This window comes from Camelus dromedarius, chromosome 35 (genome assembly GCF_036321535.1).
Source record: "Camelus dromedarius isolate mCamDro1 chromosome 35, mCamDro1.pat, whole genome shotgun sequence".
Lineage (NCBI taxonomy): Eukaryota > Metazoa > Chordata > Mammalia > Artiodactyla > Camelidae > Camelus > Camelus dromedarius.
This window is the reverse complement of record NC_087470.1, coordinates 7,834,900-7,851,154: the sequence shown is the minus strand read 5'-3', so window position 1 is coordinate 7,851,154 and position 16,255 is coordinate 7,834,900. Positions and strand designations below refer to the sequence as shown.

Below are 16,255 nucleotides of genomic sequence, written 5' to 3'. Positions count from 1 at the left end.
CAGCAGAAAAGCAACAGAGAGATATGCATTCTCGGTGAATGTATATGACACAAATATAAGATTACTGTAGTGAGTCTTTGGGTACTGTTAACTGTTAGAAAGTTTATAGACATGTGAATCCATAAACTTAACATGGACGTACTTCCTCCGTTTCTACTTTATATAGAAAACTGCACATAAGAAAAGAGGAATGGAAAATAAGAAACATGGGGCACAAATGGAGAGAAACACACATACCTTAGGAAACTCTAGACTGATGCAGCCCCTCCCCGAACACTGACAAGATGCAGCAACCATTGGGGATGGCAGTTACCAGTTGAAATCCAGGTGGAATGCTGGTGTGTCCCGCGTGGCTTGTTGTGGCTGGTGGATCCAAGGTAACTGGGCAGAACACGGTGGGTGGATCAGTGTCATGGAGGGGCTGCCGCCCTCGCTGAAGCTTGGGATATGTCTCTTGTTCGGGAAGCTGTGTAAGAGAAGATACTGCTGCTGCCCAATGGCCTGAGATCACGGGTCAGTTTCCAGAACCTGAAAGGTCAGACAGTGGAAGTTCTGCCTGTCCTCAGCTTACTGGTGAGACTCCGAATTAGTTTGACACATGCCCAGTCCTGTAGAAGTCAACTTTAAGGGAGACACGAAGAGAAGTTGGCAGAAAAGCTGGATGCACGGATTGAGGGGAGATGTGAACACTTTGATGATTGCTGTTCTGCTACACTGGAGATTAGTGGTATGGAGAATTCTGTACAGAATACTAGGCTCGGAAGATATTCATGAGACATATTGAGCCTCACTGATACTGGCAGAAAACTGTGGAGGGGCAACGTGCACTTGAAAAGTTCTCAGTTCACTTCTCCAAGAACGGGTCCAAGATTCTGGACGTCTAAAATAGAAGAGATGGCAGAGATCATAAAAGCGCTCATGTTCTTGGAACAGGTCGTGAGAATCCACACGTCACAAGGGACAATTTCAAAACACTAAGACCACCATGCACCAAGCCCAGGTAAGCCTTCGCCCAGGGTGGGGCCTAGCTATCAAGCACTTTCTCTTCCCTCCCCAACACAGGCATCCATTTTAAGGCATCAGCACGTGAGCTGCAATGAAGCCATTAGGAGCAGAGCAAGCCGCTCCTAGAATCAGAGTTCAAATACCTTCACATTCTGTGAACAACAGTGAACTCCTCCATGGTCAATTACTCTCGACTAAAACAGATTGCAATTGAATTCTTAGATCACACCGCGAAATGATGACCTTCCCCTAGATTCAGCAAATGCTGCGGTTCTGTCTACTTTGGGGTGAAGGGAGTGTGGTAAGTGAGGGGAATCTTTGATTGAACTTGAATATGTAGTAAGCCTCAGTTTTTCAAGAGAGTATAGGTAAATCTTATAAGTCAGTTATTGAAATGATCTTTAAAATCACCATAGACATGAATGGACACATGTTTTGTGGATTGTCTTTTCCCTTCAGTCAAGTTCCGGGTGCAGGATATCATGGGGTTGCAGTCTTGGATGGGTTAAATTGCTTTATCAAACGTGATCGGATGAGTATATATTCTCATGGTTGATAGAAGAGCACCTGGTTCTCCATAGTCTAGCAAAGCTGCAGCAGATTTCTCATAGATATAATGCTTCTAGGTGCTATTTGAACCAAGCCTACGTGTAAATATGTTGTTTGTGTTTCCTTGTGTTTAACTAGAGAGAAAAGTTGCCCCTTTACTAGCCAACTTTGACAAGTACGTGTCATTGGGAGGAAAGGGCAGCACATCAACAAGGGAAACCCAGGGTTGGGGTTATTTCATGGTTCCTATATTTAGCTCATTGTTCCTGTTGTTGAATGCATAAATAATAAAGCTTTCACCTGTCCCCTTCAACACTTGGGACTGCTATTTTACATTCTTTCTATTTTTATTTTGAGCTGACAAATTAGTACCAGAAAATGACAAATGTGCTTTGGGGCTAGATTCAGTATGTTTCGAAAGTTAACTTCATTTTGATACAAATCCCAAAATATGTAAATCAATTCCATTAACCATTTGAAAGACTGCCACTGAGGTATCAACGCAATGTCAATAATGGAGTTTTCAGACAAACCGTCCCACCATGTCTGTACAGAAAATTGAGCTAAACAAGAATCACATTTCTGTGAGTTATGTCTGTGAAATGTTGATTTATCGATGTCCATTTGGCAGAGTACTGGTGCAAATTTCGCTCATTCACTGACATGTGCTCAGAAAGATATATATGGACTCAACAAACCCTTGGCTTGGGACACTTGGTGAAGAGTGGTCTCTTACTTCCAAAGACAGGAAGAGGCCTCACAAAACCTGGAAGGAGCAGAAAGAAATGTAGAGAATGGAAATTAGTGCAGGACCTGACCTCTGGTGAAGGAGCAGCCAAGGTGAAACTCTCGTTTACTTGGACACACACTCTCAGGCAGTCAGGAAACAAGGGATTGAAAGCCCTGTACTGCGTGTTAGAAGAGGGCACAGCAGATGCTTGGGTGACAGAACTCAAAGAAATCAGCACAAAATATCCCCACAGTTGATTCCCAGACCAAGATACGAGTGGCCAAATTTGAGCTAGTGGAAGCTGGGCAAGATGAGGGATATGGTTGTTGATGATGGCACACACTGAATCTCAGTGATCTGGAGGGTGTATTGGATTGTGGTTGGTCCTATCAAGAGAGCAAACCGGCCTGGGTTCCAAATGAGAAACCAACCAATCTGGCGTGCGAGTGTGTGTTTATCGAAATGTCCCATGGCCACATCCAATGCATCTGGAGATTCAGGGACCAATTGGTTATTTTACCAATCGAGCACGTGTGGGGCTCAGTCAGAGCCATCATGCATCAGGTCTGAAATTTCCAGGAGGCCTTGAGGTTGAACTCAGTGTCCAAAGCCATAGGATTTGCCACTTTCATAGGCAGGATTGGGATTTGCTTTCTGGGGTGGAGGGTCTCCCCAAGTGTCTGGACTTGACTCTGGGTGAGTTGGTCAGTTGGACAGTGGCTCAGTGTGAGTCCATGTCCAGTGGAGGAGGTAGTGGGTTAGATCTAGAAGGACTCCTTCTGGGGCGGGAGGGCACACAATGGAGGCAGGAGGCCAAGTCCAGTTGACTGAGAACAGGTCATATCCTGCACAGTCCTGCAGGGCAAATGAAAGCGTCCAGTCTACAGAAGGTGGAAAGGTGGTCCATACAATGGTTCAGCTCAGATGTCACATCCTCAAAGGAGCCTTCCCTGCCTGCACAGTCTAAAGGGACAGCCTCCTCCAAGCATATCTCCCCAGCAGACACCTGCTCCATTTCCTGCATAGCATTCAGGACTCGGGCCTCTTCTCCGCACCCAGCCATGTTTCAGCTGCCTAGAGGGAAAGCCCTCACGGGAGCCATCAAGCCCTGCATGACCTTGGCCCCACCTCTCTGTCTCCCCTGCCACCACTGTCTCCAACTGGCCCTCTTCTCCTTCACTCCTGCACTCCTGAATTCCCCCAGCCCTGTGTGCTCTCCAGAGCACGTGTCCCTCCTAACATGTTGTGTGCTCACTGTGTCTCACCCACTGCATGCCTCCCACCCAGGTCAATATCCAGCACACAGAAAGGCTCAGTAAGTAGAGAATGAATGACTCTTACCATCACTGCTGGGAAGAACTTTGTCTGTGGCCTACAGTGATCACAGACCCGTCACATATTCGCTGAGGTCCTACTGTGTGCTGGGCGGGTTCCAGATACCGGGCACAGCAGGTAGTGAAGCAGGCATGTCTCCATTCTCATGCAGCAGACAGCCTGGTGGGGACACAGAGAAAATTAAGTAAAATATACACAATGTCCGGAGGTGATATGTTCCATGGAGAAAAATAAGGTCAGGGAGGACATTTGAGCAGATTCCTGGAGGTGTTTAAGAAGCAGAGGGAGAGAGTTCCTGGCTGAAAGTTCAGCCAGCGCAAAGGCCCTGAGGCCACAGTGGGATGCGAGTGGAGGTTCTTAGTTATCCGTGTGAGTTCTAAGTCCTGCCTTGGATATGTATGTTGCTTTTACTTGTAAACCTTGATTTCACCTTTATACAAATTAACCTGCATCATCAATCTGCATAATTTAGCCAATTCTGTTTCAGGTGTTGTGGGCACAATGGCGGGCTAGTTACTTGGGTTGGTAAAGAACTACCCGCGTCTGAGAAGGGTCTAGGAAAGTTTAATAGGGACACTGCTATAGGCAACATCAGGCCACACAGGCAAGTAGTGCCTACACGAGCGCCAAGGTTGAGTGTGTAGGGTCTGTTACTGGGGGGTTGCTGTGCACACAAGGAGGAGGGGGCTGCATGATCAATTCATGCACAGGTACCTGGTTGGTTGTGAGATCTGACAGGGGCTTCTCTGAACAACAGGCTTTACCACTTTAATAAGGGCAGGATGTGAGGCCTCTCTTCCTGGGGCAATGAGTTTACATAGGGTAAACACACAGCAAGAGAAGATGTTTTATAGCTTGTGGAAATGCAGGTGTGCAAAGTGTCCTGCAGTGGGGAGTGGGAGGTAAGGTGCCACTGGGCTCTAGGCACACAGAGAGCCCAGGAATTAGGGTGTATGACTCTAAAGAGTGCCAGCTGGCTTCACACCAGAGACTTTATGTGGAAACAGGAGAATCTAGGTTGTCAGCACGTGTCTACTCAGTGAGCTCCCTAAGCCTAGCTCTGTCAGGCACCAGGTGGCTGTGAAATGAACATGAATTTCCCCACCCTGAGGACCCCAATGAATGAACATCTTGACATCCACAAGCCCCTTCCCCTGCACCACCGCCCCACCTCATCTGGGTCTCAGGCTCTGAACCTGACATCAGTGGCACCTTCGTTCCCTACATCCAGCTCCTCTGAACGTCTCTGTGATGAGCTGTTCCATGTCAGCGAGCCCCAAACTGAGCTCTGCCTTTACCCCATGAATGCTTCCTCCCTGTGAAGCCCCTCGTGAATGAGACACCACTAGCAGGATCCTTCAGCCCTGAGTGTCTGCCTTCCCCACCACTCCTATTTCCCCCAGCCCATGATCCCCTCTGGAGGTCCCTATTATCCTCTCCCTCCCACTTCAGTCTTGGGCTGCACAGCAAATCCCTCTTCACAATCTCCCACAAGACAGGTCCAGGTCCACTTGGGGACACTGAGGTGACACAGGCCGGTGTTGCTGGGAATGAAAAGCAGGATCCTGGAGCAGAGGAGAGGCAAGGGCTCCCAATCCACCAGAACATAGGCTAAAGTGTGGGCAAGACACCCATAAAGGGTGAGGCAGGCATCACACTGCAGCCCCGCCCTCTGCTCCCCCAGGGTGCCTTGTGTTTCCTGCTTTGGCCTGGGGGAATTCCCCCCTTACTCTCTGTTAGAGGGGTGCCCATTCATTCATTCACACCCTCATTCACCATGTACATGGGTCCTGCTCAGTGCCAGGCCTCAGCTGGATGACAGCTCATCCTTGGGGACACAGCTCAGATCTCACCTCCTCCATGAAGCACTTCTGGATTCCCACCCCTCCCGAAGCTCCTCTGGCCTCAAATGGGACCACTAGGGCTGTGACCACACTCTGATTACCTCCCAAGTCTGTGATCTCTGTGAAAGCCCTGGGCACAATGTGGAAAGAGACTCAGAAAAATGGGGCCAAAAGAGGCTAAGAAAAATGTTACTAGTTCCCTATTACAGAGAAGGGCACTGAGCAGAGAGAGGGCAGTGCCCAAACAAAGCTACAGAGGAGGGTCTCAGTGAGCCCTCCCATGGCCCTGTTACTAGTTCTCTGTTACAGTTGAGGACACTGAGCCATAGAGAGAGAGCAGAGCCCTGCTATAACCTTGGCCCCACCGCCTGTGTCCTTTATGACTAGCTCCATGCTGCCAGCAGGGGTGTGGGCCTGGAATGGAGGTTGAAAGCAGCCTGACCCCCAGGACACCTTCATACACAAAGTCAGTCTCAGGAAACACCCCTCAAGACCTACTCTACACCCCTGGGATTGTGTCCTGATTGCTGTTCCTGGAAGCTGGCTGGGCTTCCCTGTGAATTGGCCCAGGAGATGCTTGGGACAGACACAGGGCCCCTGAGGATCCCTGTCCCCAGATGAGCAGCTCTGGTCCCCTTGACTGTCCCTGGCAGAGGTCTGATGACACGAGGTGTTTTCTGGGTAGCCAGCTGTGGAGATGAGGAAACGGGGGCAACATGCATGTACATGCAGAGTTCCAGGTATACACTCAACAATCATTGATTCAGGCCTTGCAGTGTGGCTGGCCTGGGCCCAGGCCTGGGTGTCCAGCAGTGAATACAGTCAACCCCTTGAGCCTTCTGGGAAAGCAGTGATCAGAGAAACGGGCCCTCTGTGCCCCCATCAGTGCCCATGCCTGGACCTCTCTGGGGGATTCTGACATGTGCTATCATGACGGTCCTGGGAAAGGAGAGAGAATGTGGTCTGAGCGTTAGGTCTGCATCAGAACCTAATGATGCCCCAAATGTTGTGTGACCTGGAAACTCCCTGACTTCTCTGTGCCTGGCTTTCCAGCCCTGACTCAGAGGACTGCTGTGCTTGGCACACAGTAGGACCTCAATCAGAGGAAAAACTCAGCCCTTCCCCAGGAACCTCTCCTCTTACATGCCCAAAGCTAAGCCCATGTGCCACACATCACCAGAGCTGATACTTGACAAACAGGGCAAGTGAAATCCAGCAACTCCTCCCTCCTGCCTGAGGCCCTTCCCTCCTCAGTGACAGTGGCTCAGAGCAGGTCTCTGTATCCCAGAAGTCTGAACTGAGCCTTGTGACCTGGAGGAGTCCCTGTTCCACAAAACTCTGTTTCCAGGTCCTTCCAACAAGACACAAGAGCACCTGGTAAGTGTCTTAGCTGCAAGGTCCTCCCTTTGCAAATTGCCCCATCTCATTCGGGCTAGAAGATGTGAGTTCCAGGGCACATGACCATCCAAATGAAGACTTCAGGGAAATATCCCTGCCCACACTGCACTCTTCAGAGCCCACCTTCTAAAAGAAGGGGTAGTGACACACGGTTGTGCACAGTTTTATCAGAACACAGCCCTCACCCACCCACCATTGGAAACACGTGAGAAGCAGAGATACCCAAGTGCCTGGACCCCTGTCATCCAGAAAGCAGAGGTTAGGGTAACAGACAGAAGGGGAGAAAGTACTTTCAGACTATATATCTGATAAGGGGTTAACACCCAAAACATATAGAGAACTCTTACAATTCAACAGCATAAAACAAGCAATCTGATTTAAAAAGTGGGCAGAGGAACTGAATAGACATTTTTCCAAAGAAGGCACACAGATGTCTAACAGGTACATGAAAAGGTGCTCAACATCACTCACCATCAGGGAAATGCAAATCAAAACCACAACGAGATATCCCCTCCCACCTGTCAGGGTGGGTGTCATCAAAATACAAGAGATAACAAGTGATGGTGGTGGTGCGAAGTAAAGGGAAACTTGTGCAACGTTGGTGGCAATGTAAATTGGTGCCATCACTCTGGAAAAGAGTAAGGAAGCTCCCCCAAAATTTAAAATTAGATCTTCCATATGATCCAGCAAGTCCACTGCTGGGAATATATCCAAAGGAAATGAAATCACTATGTCAATGAGACAACTGCACCCTCATGTTCACTGTATCATTATTTACAATAACCAAGATATGTAAATAACCTAAGTGTCTGTCAACAGATGAATGGATACAGAAAACATGATGCATATGTATGTATATATAATGGAATCTTATTCAGACATTAAAAAAATGAAATCCTGCCATTTGTGACAACTTGGATGGACCTTCAGTCTATTATGCTAAGTGAAATAAATAAGACAGAGAAAGACAAATACCTATGATCTCATTTACATGTGGAATCTACAAAATAAACCGAAACCCATAGAAATAGAAATCAGGCTGGTGGTTGCCAGAGGTGAGTCAGGGGGTGATTGAAATTCGGGAAGATAATCAAAATGTACAAACTTCCACTTAGAAGATAAACAAGTCCTGGGGACATAATGTACTGCAAGGTGACTGTAGTTAACAACACTGCATTGTGCATTTGATAGTTGTTAAGAGAGTACCTCTTAAAATTTCTGATCACAAGGAAAATAATGTGTGACTATGGGTGATGACAGACATCAAGTAAACTTAATGCAGTGATCATTTCACAATATGCACATGTAACAAGACATTATGCTGCACACCAAAGGCCAACAAAGTTATGTGACAATTGTATCGAAAGAATACTTATCTCAGGAAGCGGGGGTGCGAGCCTGGACTACCTACTGCAGAAGCTGCCTTTGCCCTCCAACAGCAGAAGGTGGTGGTTGTGACAGGGACTCTAGGTCCCTCAAGGCCTAGAATGTTTACTGTCTGGACCTTCATAGGAAGAGTGTGCAGACCCTGCCCTGGAAGACGGTGGTCATGGCAGCAACAAAGGCCTGCCTGTGTGCAGGCTCAGCCCAGACAGCTCCTGTGCTCTGCTGTCACCGCATTTAGTTCCCTCAACACCCTCAGAGGGAGAGGCTTCAATGTTCCAATTTTACGCATGGGAAAACCGAGGCTCATTTGCTTTGAATTATTGACCAAGTGGTGGGGTAAGCTTTGAACCACAGTGTTCTGATTTCAAAGCCACATCTCAGTCCTGATTTTTAGAAGGTGGAGGTACAGGCACTGGGGACCCTCCACCTTTCTCACTTGTAGTCGTAATCCAGGGCTGCCATCCCCAAGGCTTCTGGGTGAACACATTTAATCCGCTTATTCTGCACCAGCTGAGCCCTTGGCTGCCAGTCTGTTTCCGCTGCCTGACACCAGCTGAGGTTTTACAACTAAATCATCCCACCTGCCCTGCCGGCCCACCTGCCCTGCAATATGGGGCAGACCCCTCCTAGCCTGGTCATTCTAAACCCTTAGTTCACACATTTGCACAACTGCATCGAAAGAGCCCTACTCCCTGTGTGGGGATATCGACAAGGGGAAGGAAGGGGAGTTTGTGGTGGCCGCTTACTGTGAAGGTGACACATGACAGGGACATGTTCATGTCCATAATGGCACTCAATTTGAAGCTAAGAACATGGTCACAGGGAGGGCTAAAAGCTGAGAGGCTACAAGGCTGCTGAGAAAGGGGCTTGACTATTGAATTGTAAATGCGTAATTTAATTTAAAATTTAGCCCCGTGGGTGATAAGAATTTGCCCCTAAGGCCAGAATTGGCCACCTGACCCCTGGGAACCCCTCAATTCCAGGATGTAATCATCTGATCATGGAGGGGGCTTAAATTGGGGTGCTTTCCTCTCAGTCATGGTGCACCTGCCCACGTGTGCACCCATGAACTGCAGTACTCACACATCAAGGCACCTCTCATGCCCTGCCAAGGAGGTCCAGGTCATAAGGAAGGGATGACAGACTGTGAGGTCCCACGTGTGCCCCTGCATGGGTGAATGTTTTATAGGGAAAAGCCCCTCTCACTGTCACCTCCAGGAGGGGTGCTGGAGGGAGCAGGACTCCTGAGCCCCTAGGCTTAGCAAGCATCCTGGCTGAGGGTGGGGAGGCTGTCCACTCTGAAGTCATAGGTCAGATGGTAGATTGGTGTCCCACCCCCACATCTCACCAGTGAGACCATCTAGTCTGTTTTCTCTGTAAACAGGAACCCAGTCACCCTCACCCTCAGAAGTGGGGGCAGCCTGTGTAAATTACAACACAAAGCCCTGGGAAGTTTCAGATGCCCGGGCTGTCCAGCACCCCTAGGCCGGGCAGGTGGGAGAGGAGATGAGTGGGTTAGCAGGTGTGACAGCAGAGCTGAGACTTGGCTGAGTGCATGCACTCTAATATCCAGGAACTGCGAGCTACCACTAGCAAATCTGTTCACTGAGGCCATGTGTACTCTCCCTTGTCATTTACAGTCCCCTGTTTGAACAGAGGCCTCTGGAGTCTATTAGCCACATTGTTGCCTGTCACCACACTGTTGCAGTTCCAGGGTCTCCATTTAGCCAGCTTGAAGGAATAGTCAAACTTTTTCTTAAAACCAGTGACAGAAAACAAAAGTGGCTTAAAGAAGCAAACAGGGCAGGAGAGAATGACTTACATACCTGAGACATCCACAGGGAGACAGCTTCAGGCAGGGCTGTACCTGGTGCTCAGTGACATCAGCAGAAGTCTTACTTCCCCAACTATGAGCTCTGCCACTGTTGTCATCTTCACATGGCTCTGCCTTTATGAGAGCAAGATAGTCACCAACTGCCACAGGCTGACATCACCACCCCTTAACTCCCAACTGAAATAGAACTTCTCTGCTCCCAGATTTCCAGCAACGAGGCCTGACCTCCGTGGAGCCTGACTGGGCTAGTGCCCAGCCCTGAGCCAATCACAGTGGCCAGGGAGGATGGAAAATGCTGACTGGCCAGATCAAGGCCATGTGACCATCTCTCCAGGAAACCTGTGAGCTGTTCACCTGTTTTCAGGTTGGGAGAGTGTGATGTCTCCCAGAGGATCCTGCTACTAGCACAACCTGCAGGTGGCACAATGAGCTGGAATGTGCCTGTCTGCTTGGTGACAAGTGACAAGTCACTTAGTGGTTCCTTGCTTCAGGGAGGGAGGCATGTCCACACAGTATTGGGGCTTCAGAGCCAGAATGTAGTAGAAAAGCCTCCCAGTCTCCCAAAAGGTGTGAAAGTGAGCAGTGACACTGGAAAGGCACTCCTCTCTGTGGCCCTTGGCTTTCTCCTTGTTACAGTGGAGAGTGCAGTGCTGCCCCTCACAGCCCACCTCCCTGCTGGGAGGCCTTTGCAACAGGTGGAGAGTGCTTGGAAAAGCCCACTTATTCTGAGGAAATGTTATTGCTCCTGGTGGCATTATTATTTTCATGTCACTTGTGAGGTGGGCCCTGAGGGGTCCCTGATCTGGGGGCACAGACACCCACAGAATCTTGGCCCAGTATTGCTGTTCATTCAACAATGACTTACCGAGCACCTACTGTGTGCCAGATTCCCAGGGTAGAGCAGTGGTGTTGTCAGCACAGGCCCCTGCCTCACCTCATCTCTGCATCCCAGGTGGGGTCACCAGAGTGGGAGTTCAGGAAGCAGAGGACGTGGCCGAATCCTTGTGGGAACTCCTGGGTTTTTCTCTGTGCTGAGGGAACTAGCAGCACACCGATTGTGGGACTCAGTACCAGCAGGACCTAGCATTGATGGGTAAAGGAGAGAGGCATTTCTACAAGCCCATCCTCACTAACCCCAGGCTCTGGAGGGCAGCTCCAGTCTTCTCAACCTCAGGGGGCATCTTCCACCATCCTGATCACCCTCTGGTATTACTCCCCGCTCAGATGCACTTTTTCCTGTGGCAGCTACACTCAGAATATGTGTTTGTTTCTCTCCCATGTGGTTAAGTGGACTTCAGAGACATGATAGTGATGGAGTGGCTAAGCCTCTGGGCAGATTGCTGGGTGACCCGCGGAAATTGCTGCACATGGTAAGCTCCCTTCTGCCAACCAACGGGCCAGGCCCCACCACTGTTCTGTCTGTTCTACCTCACTTTATCTGCACAGACACTCTGTGCAAGATATCCTGTTATCCCCCATCTCTGCTGACCTTGGGTGGACAAAGCTTGGGTTTGAGAAAGTTGCCCAGGTCACATTGTTGACAAGTAGGGAGCTGGGGATTTGCACCCTGGTCCCAGGAGTCTGGATCATGGAAAGGCCTGGGTGGGGCAGCTTATTGCCAAGGGAAGTCCTGCCCAAGCCTCTCCCATGAGAGCCCACCCAACAGCACATCTAACAGAGTCAGCATTTCCTGGACCAAATGGACAGAACCTCAAAACTTCTTTGCAAACAGATTTTTTCCATATTCTTTTGCAAACAGAGAGAGGCCACAGGCCAGGGAAGGATAAGGCCAAGTGTGATTTCATTGGGGAGAGTGAAGGACAATTGTGAAGACACAAAGAACTCCCAGCAGCCCTCTCGGCAGAGCATGCCACTGTGTGAGCAGCTACCATGACTACCTACCATAACCCTGTGAGGTTCATGCCTGTACAACCCTGCCTGTGAGAAGAGCAAAGTGAAGCTCAGAGAGATGTGGGGACACTCCAAAGACAAACAGATAAGGTGGGATCATCACCACCGTGCTGTGCTGGGACAGGCAGTCACCTGTCACACTGCTCATGCATGGCCTGCTGGGAGTAGTGAAGGCCTGACAGGAGCACAGGAACACTGTGGTGAAGGTGATACTTCTACCTGGGACAGCTGGTGCCGGGAACTCTAGCTGATTCTTCATTGTGCCTGCTTTGAGTGTCAGCAGGTTGCAGCCTCATGTAGGGGAAGGGCTGTCTCCTTCCCACACCGGTGCACAAGGAAGAGCATGTACACACTGGCATCACCATAGACCACCGGCAGGATCAGGATCTGTAGCTCAGAACAGAAACTGCCAACACCTCAGGAACTGGTGCAATAGGAGGACCTGAGTGCCCCCTGAAACAGTTCTAGTTTTAAAAACATACTTAATTAGGGGGAAGTGATAAACAGTTGACCCCTTCAAAATATTCTGTTATCCAAGGAACAGTGGCATGTCAGCATTGTAAGAGGATTAACTCAGTCGTCAATAACCATCACTATAGGTATGAGAAAACAGTGTTAGGAGTTACAAAAGGGTCTCAAGGTCATGCAGGTCAGAACTGAGAACCGTCCAAAGCATGGGCTGCATGATAGCCTCTCTAAGCTACCTGAGGCTTGGTCTGCTCCTGACACAGGGCAGATGGTTCTGAGAAAACCACACTCCTCAAGGGACCCCATGGGGTTGACAGATTTGAGTTTGGGTTCCTGATCATCTTCTAAGTCTGGAATTTTGAGATTCTTCTGCACCTGTCCTTCCTCCAGAACAGAATCTGATTCAGGCGTGATTCCAAGGACTGAGGCATGTGCCAGGCAAGAGAGCAGGCATGGCTGGATGAGAGCATCGCCAGTGCCATCAATAAAGAGGCCAGGGCACTGAGATTTCCAGTGATTTAGCATCCTGGCTGGGAGGGGTCAGGTGTTCTACAGTGAGTTCTGAGTATCCTGCACCACCCTCGAGGACCTGCAGGGGGCGCGCGAAGCCAGCGTGTCTTAGGTGGTGGTGCGCATGCGCAGTCCGCGTCAGCAGCCAGCATCTTCCCTGGGGGCGGAGCTTGTTTTCCTCAGGACTGAGCGGGCGGCGCCAGGGAGGGTCTGGGTCAGCGCTGCCTGCGTGTCCGCGGGAGAAGGACTCTCCCCGCCTGCTGTCTGAATTTACGCCGGTTTCCCACTGCCTGAGCCCTCTTCCTGCCGGGGTGTGTGTGGACCTGACCGAGCTGGGGCCCCGGCCGGCTGGGCAGGAGGGGACGGGTGCGCTGGCTGGCCCGCTTCGACTATTCTCTTCGCCCGCCGGGAGCGGGTGAGTGTCCGCGCCCCTGGTCCTCACCGCTCGGGTCCCCCTCCCCCGTGTGAAAGGAGGTGTGTACACCAAGGGTCAGGAGCGGGGACGCGGGTGTAATGGGAAAGGGGCTGAGGAAGTACTGAAAGAGTTAAAGAGAATAGTGTAAAATCACATTATGTTAATTTTTGCATTTTAAGTTTGTCAAAGTCAGAGTTTATTATGCTTTTAATTTCTTGTCTTTAAAGGAATGCAATCATTTATTTTATACTTAAAATATGATTCTCAGCTTACCTCGTTTTCAAGTCAAAATACTGCCACGGTTGACATTTTCTCATAATATAGTGACAATCTTAAACATGTGTGAATATAAACTCATTGAAAAAATCTTGCAGCTTTCCATGGTGAGTAGTCTTGTTAAAAATAATATCCAGGCCTTTACTAAATCATTACAAAAATATAAATTTTTTTGAATCACTTTTAGAAGTTCCACACACAGTGGTATTTTTAAAACACCAACCACTGCATAGTGCTTAAGACCATTTAAGATGAAATATATTCAAACCTAAAACTTTAGAATACTCAAAAGGCAGGATAATATCTGCTTTTTCATTGCAAATACATGTTTTCTTCATAAGTGCAAAATATGAAAGTATTCAGCTAAATTTTGTATATCTTTATTCAAAAGGTGAAATTAGAATATAATCTCCTTATTTTTTATTTTAAGGCTATTTCCCATAAAAATTGGCTTTTTTATCTGTAGGATCTTCATTGTCCATTCATTTGTTTTTTTCTTGTGGTTTATTTTCTTTAACAGAGTGCGTTCTTGTGTCTTTTTAGACTTTTTAATTCTGCTAACTTATTCCAAGAGACTTTCTGACACTGATAGTAAATAAGGGGAGAGGCCTTATAGTAACTGTGCATCTTTTATGTCAGCACAGTGCGCTTGCTGATATGATTTTACATTAGATTATAATATAATTATTTTATTTGATTTACATATATACTAATACATATTTTATATATGTACACACATATATGAATATCTACTAAATGCCATTAATTTACATGGGGTGGTAGCTGATAACATGTGTTCTTTCTGACCACTGGCTATACTTATGTGTGTCTAACGTACTTCTTAGAACAGATGCTAGAACATCACACCTCTCATTATACAGTATTTTAAAGGTTATATTATATTTTACTTATTTTTAAACACTTTTTATTAGGTAATATTCATTTTACAATGTTATGACAAATTCCACTGTAGAGCACAATTTTTCAGTTATACATGAATGTTCATATATTCATTGTCACATTTTTTTTTTTTTGCTGTGAGTTACCACAAGATCTTGCATATATTTAAGATTCCACACATGAGTGATCTCATATGGTATTCCTCTTTCTGTTCTGCTCAACCTAGAATAACATTCTCCAGGAGCATCCATGTCTCTGCAAATGGCATTATGTTGTCAGTTTTTGTGGCTGAATAGTATCCCATCATATAAATATCCCACGTCTTTATCCAGTCATCTGTTGAAGGACATTTTAGGCTGTTTCCATGTCTTAGCTGTTGTAAACAGCGTAGAGAAATCAGCTGGAAACCTTATGGGGGTTCCCTTGTAACTCACTCTTTGTTTTCCTCTTGCTTCCTTTAGGATCATTTCTTTATCCTTGACTCTGGCTATCTTGATTAGGATGTGCCTTGGTGTGGGTCTGTTTGGGTTCTTATTTTTTGGGACCCTCTGAGCCTCCTGTGCTTGGATATGATTCCTTCTTTAGGTTTGGGAAGTTTTCAGTCATGAGTCCTTCCCATAACTTTTCAATCCCCTTTGTTCTTTCTTCCCCTTCTGGAACTCCTATTATGCATAGATTGGCACAATTTATATTACCCCATAGGTCCCGTATATTGTTTTCATTGTTTTTTATTTGTTTTTCTCTCAGCTGTTCTGATTGGGTGCTTTCTGTTGTCCTGTCTTCTAGATCACATATTTGTTCTTCTGTATTTTCTAGTCTGCTTTGCACAGCCTTTAGGTCAGCTCTCATCTCAGCCAATGAGTTTACTAATTCTACTTGGTTCTTCTCTATAGTTTCTATTTCATTTTTGACATATTTTATATCCCTAAACCCTATTTTTTTAGTTCCTTCAGTACTTTGATCACTCTTTTTTTGAAACCTTGATCTAGTAGGCCATCAATGTCTATTTCCTTGATCATGCTTTCAGGGGATTTCTCTTGATCTTTTAATTGTGAGTGGTTTCTCTGCTTCTTCACATTGCTCATATCTCTCTGGCACCGTGGCTTAAGGAGTATCAGTTATGTACTTAACCTGGAGATGGTGTGCCCTTAATGATTTTATTGACAGGTCTTTGTGTCTTTGCCCTGCTTCGTGAACTCAGCTTGCTGTTTCATAGGCCTTCTGTTGACGCCCTCATCTGTGCTGCTCTCAGTGGCTGTTGGCTAGCAGATTGTTCCCCATCCTAACACTAGGTCAGGAGCTGAGGTCTTAACCGGTGGGCGGGCAGCTCACTCCCCCTCCTGATGCCACAGTCAGATGCTGTGCTCAGGGGGAGGCAGGTGGGCAGATCACACCCCATCCCAGCACCGTGGTCAAGTGCTGTCTTCCTGCCAGGAAGGTGGGTGGCTGCCCACCTGCCCTCTCCTGGTGCTGGAACTCTGCTGCTCTGTGCAGCTGCCTGCTCTGCCTCAGGTAAGCGGTCTGTAGGTGGGCTCGGGGAAGACCATGGAACAGCCCTGCCTACACTCTGTGCCAAATCTGAGCTCCTTGTTTCTCTTGGCAGCACAAGTTCTCTGAGGTGTCAGGATAGAAAGATCCTCCCTGCCTTGGGCTATAAACAAGTCTCAGTCCTGCCTAGGAGGTTGTGGAGCCCC

General features: G+C 47.9%; 1 protein-coding gene and 1 long non-coding RNA gene across 2 annotated transcripts in view; one reads left to right on the top strand and one right to left on the bottom strand.

Moving 5' to 3' along the window:
* LOC135319961 (junction-mediating and -regulatory protein-like) overlaps positions 1–1,887 on the top strand; it is a 92,267-nt gene extending 90,380 nt beyond the window's left edge. The window contains exon 8 of the transcript XR_010379059.1: positions 167–1,887. The gene's annotated coding sequence lies outside the window, so the exon portion shown is untranslated. The remainder of the gene's footprint in view (positions 1–166) is intronic.
* Positions 793–10,296, bottom strand: LOC116151915 (uncharacterized). Its single transcript, XR_010379064.1, has 4 exons — positions 10,074–10,296; positions 3,626–3,778; positions 2,253–2,320; positions 793–880 (listed from the first exon to the last, which is right to left on the bottom strand). It is a non-coding gene; the product is annotated as an uncharacterized LOC116151915 (long non-coding RNA).
* Positions 10,297–16,255: the final 5,959 nt, after the last annotated feature.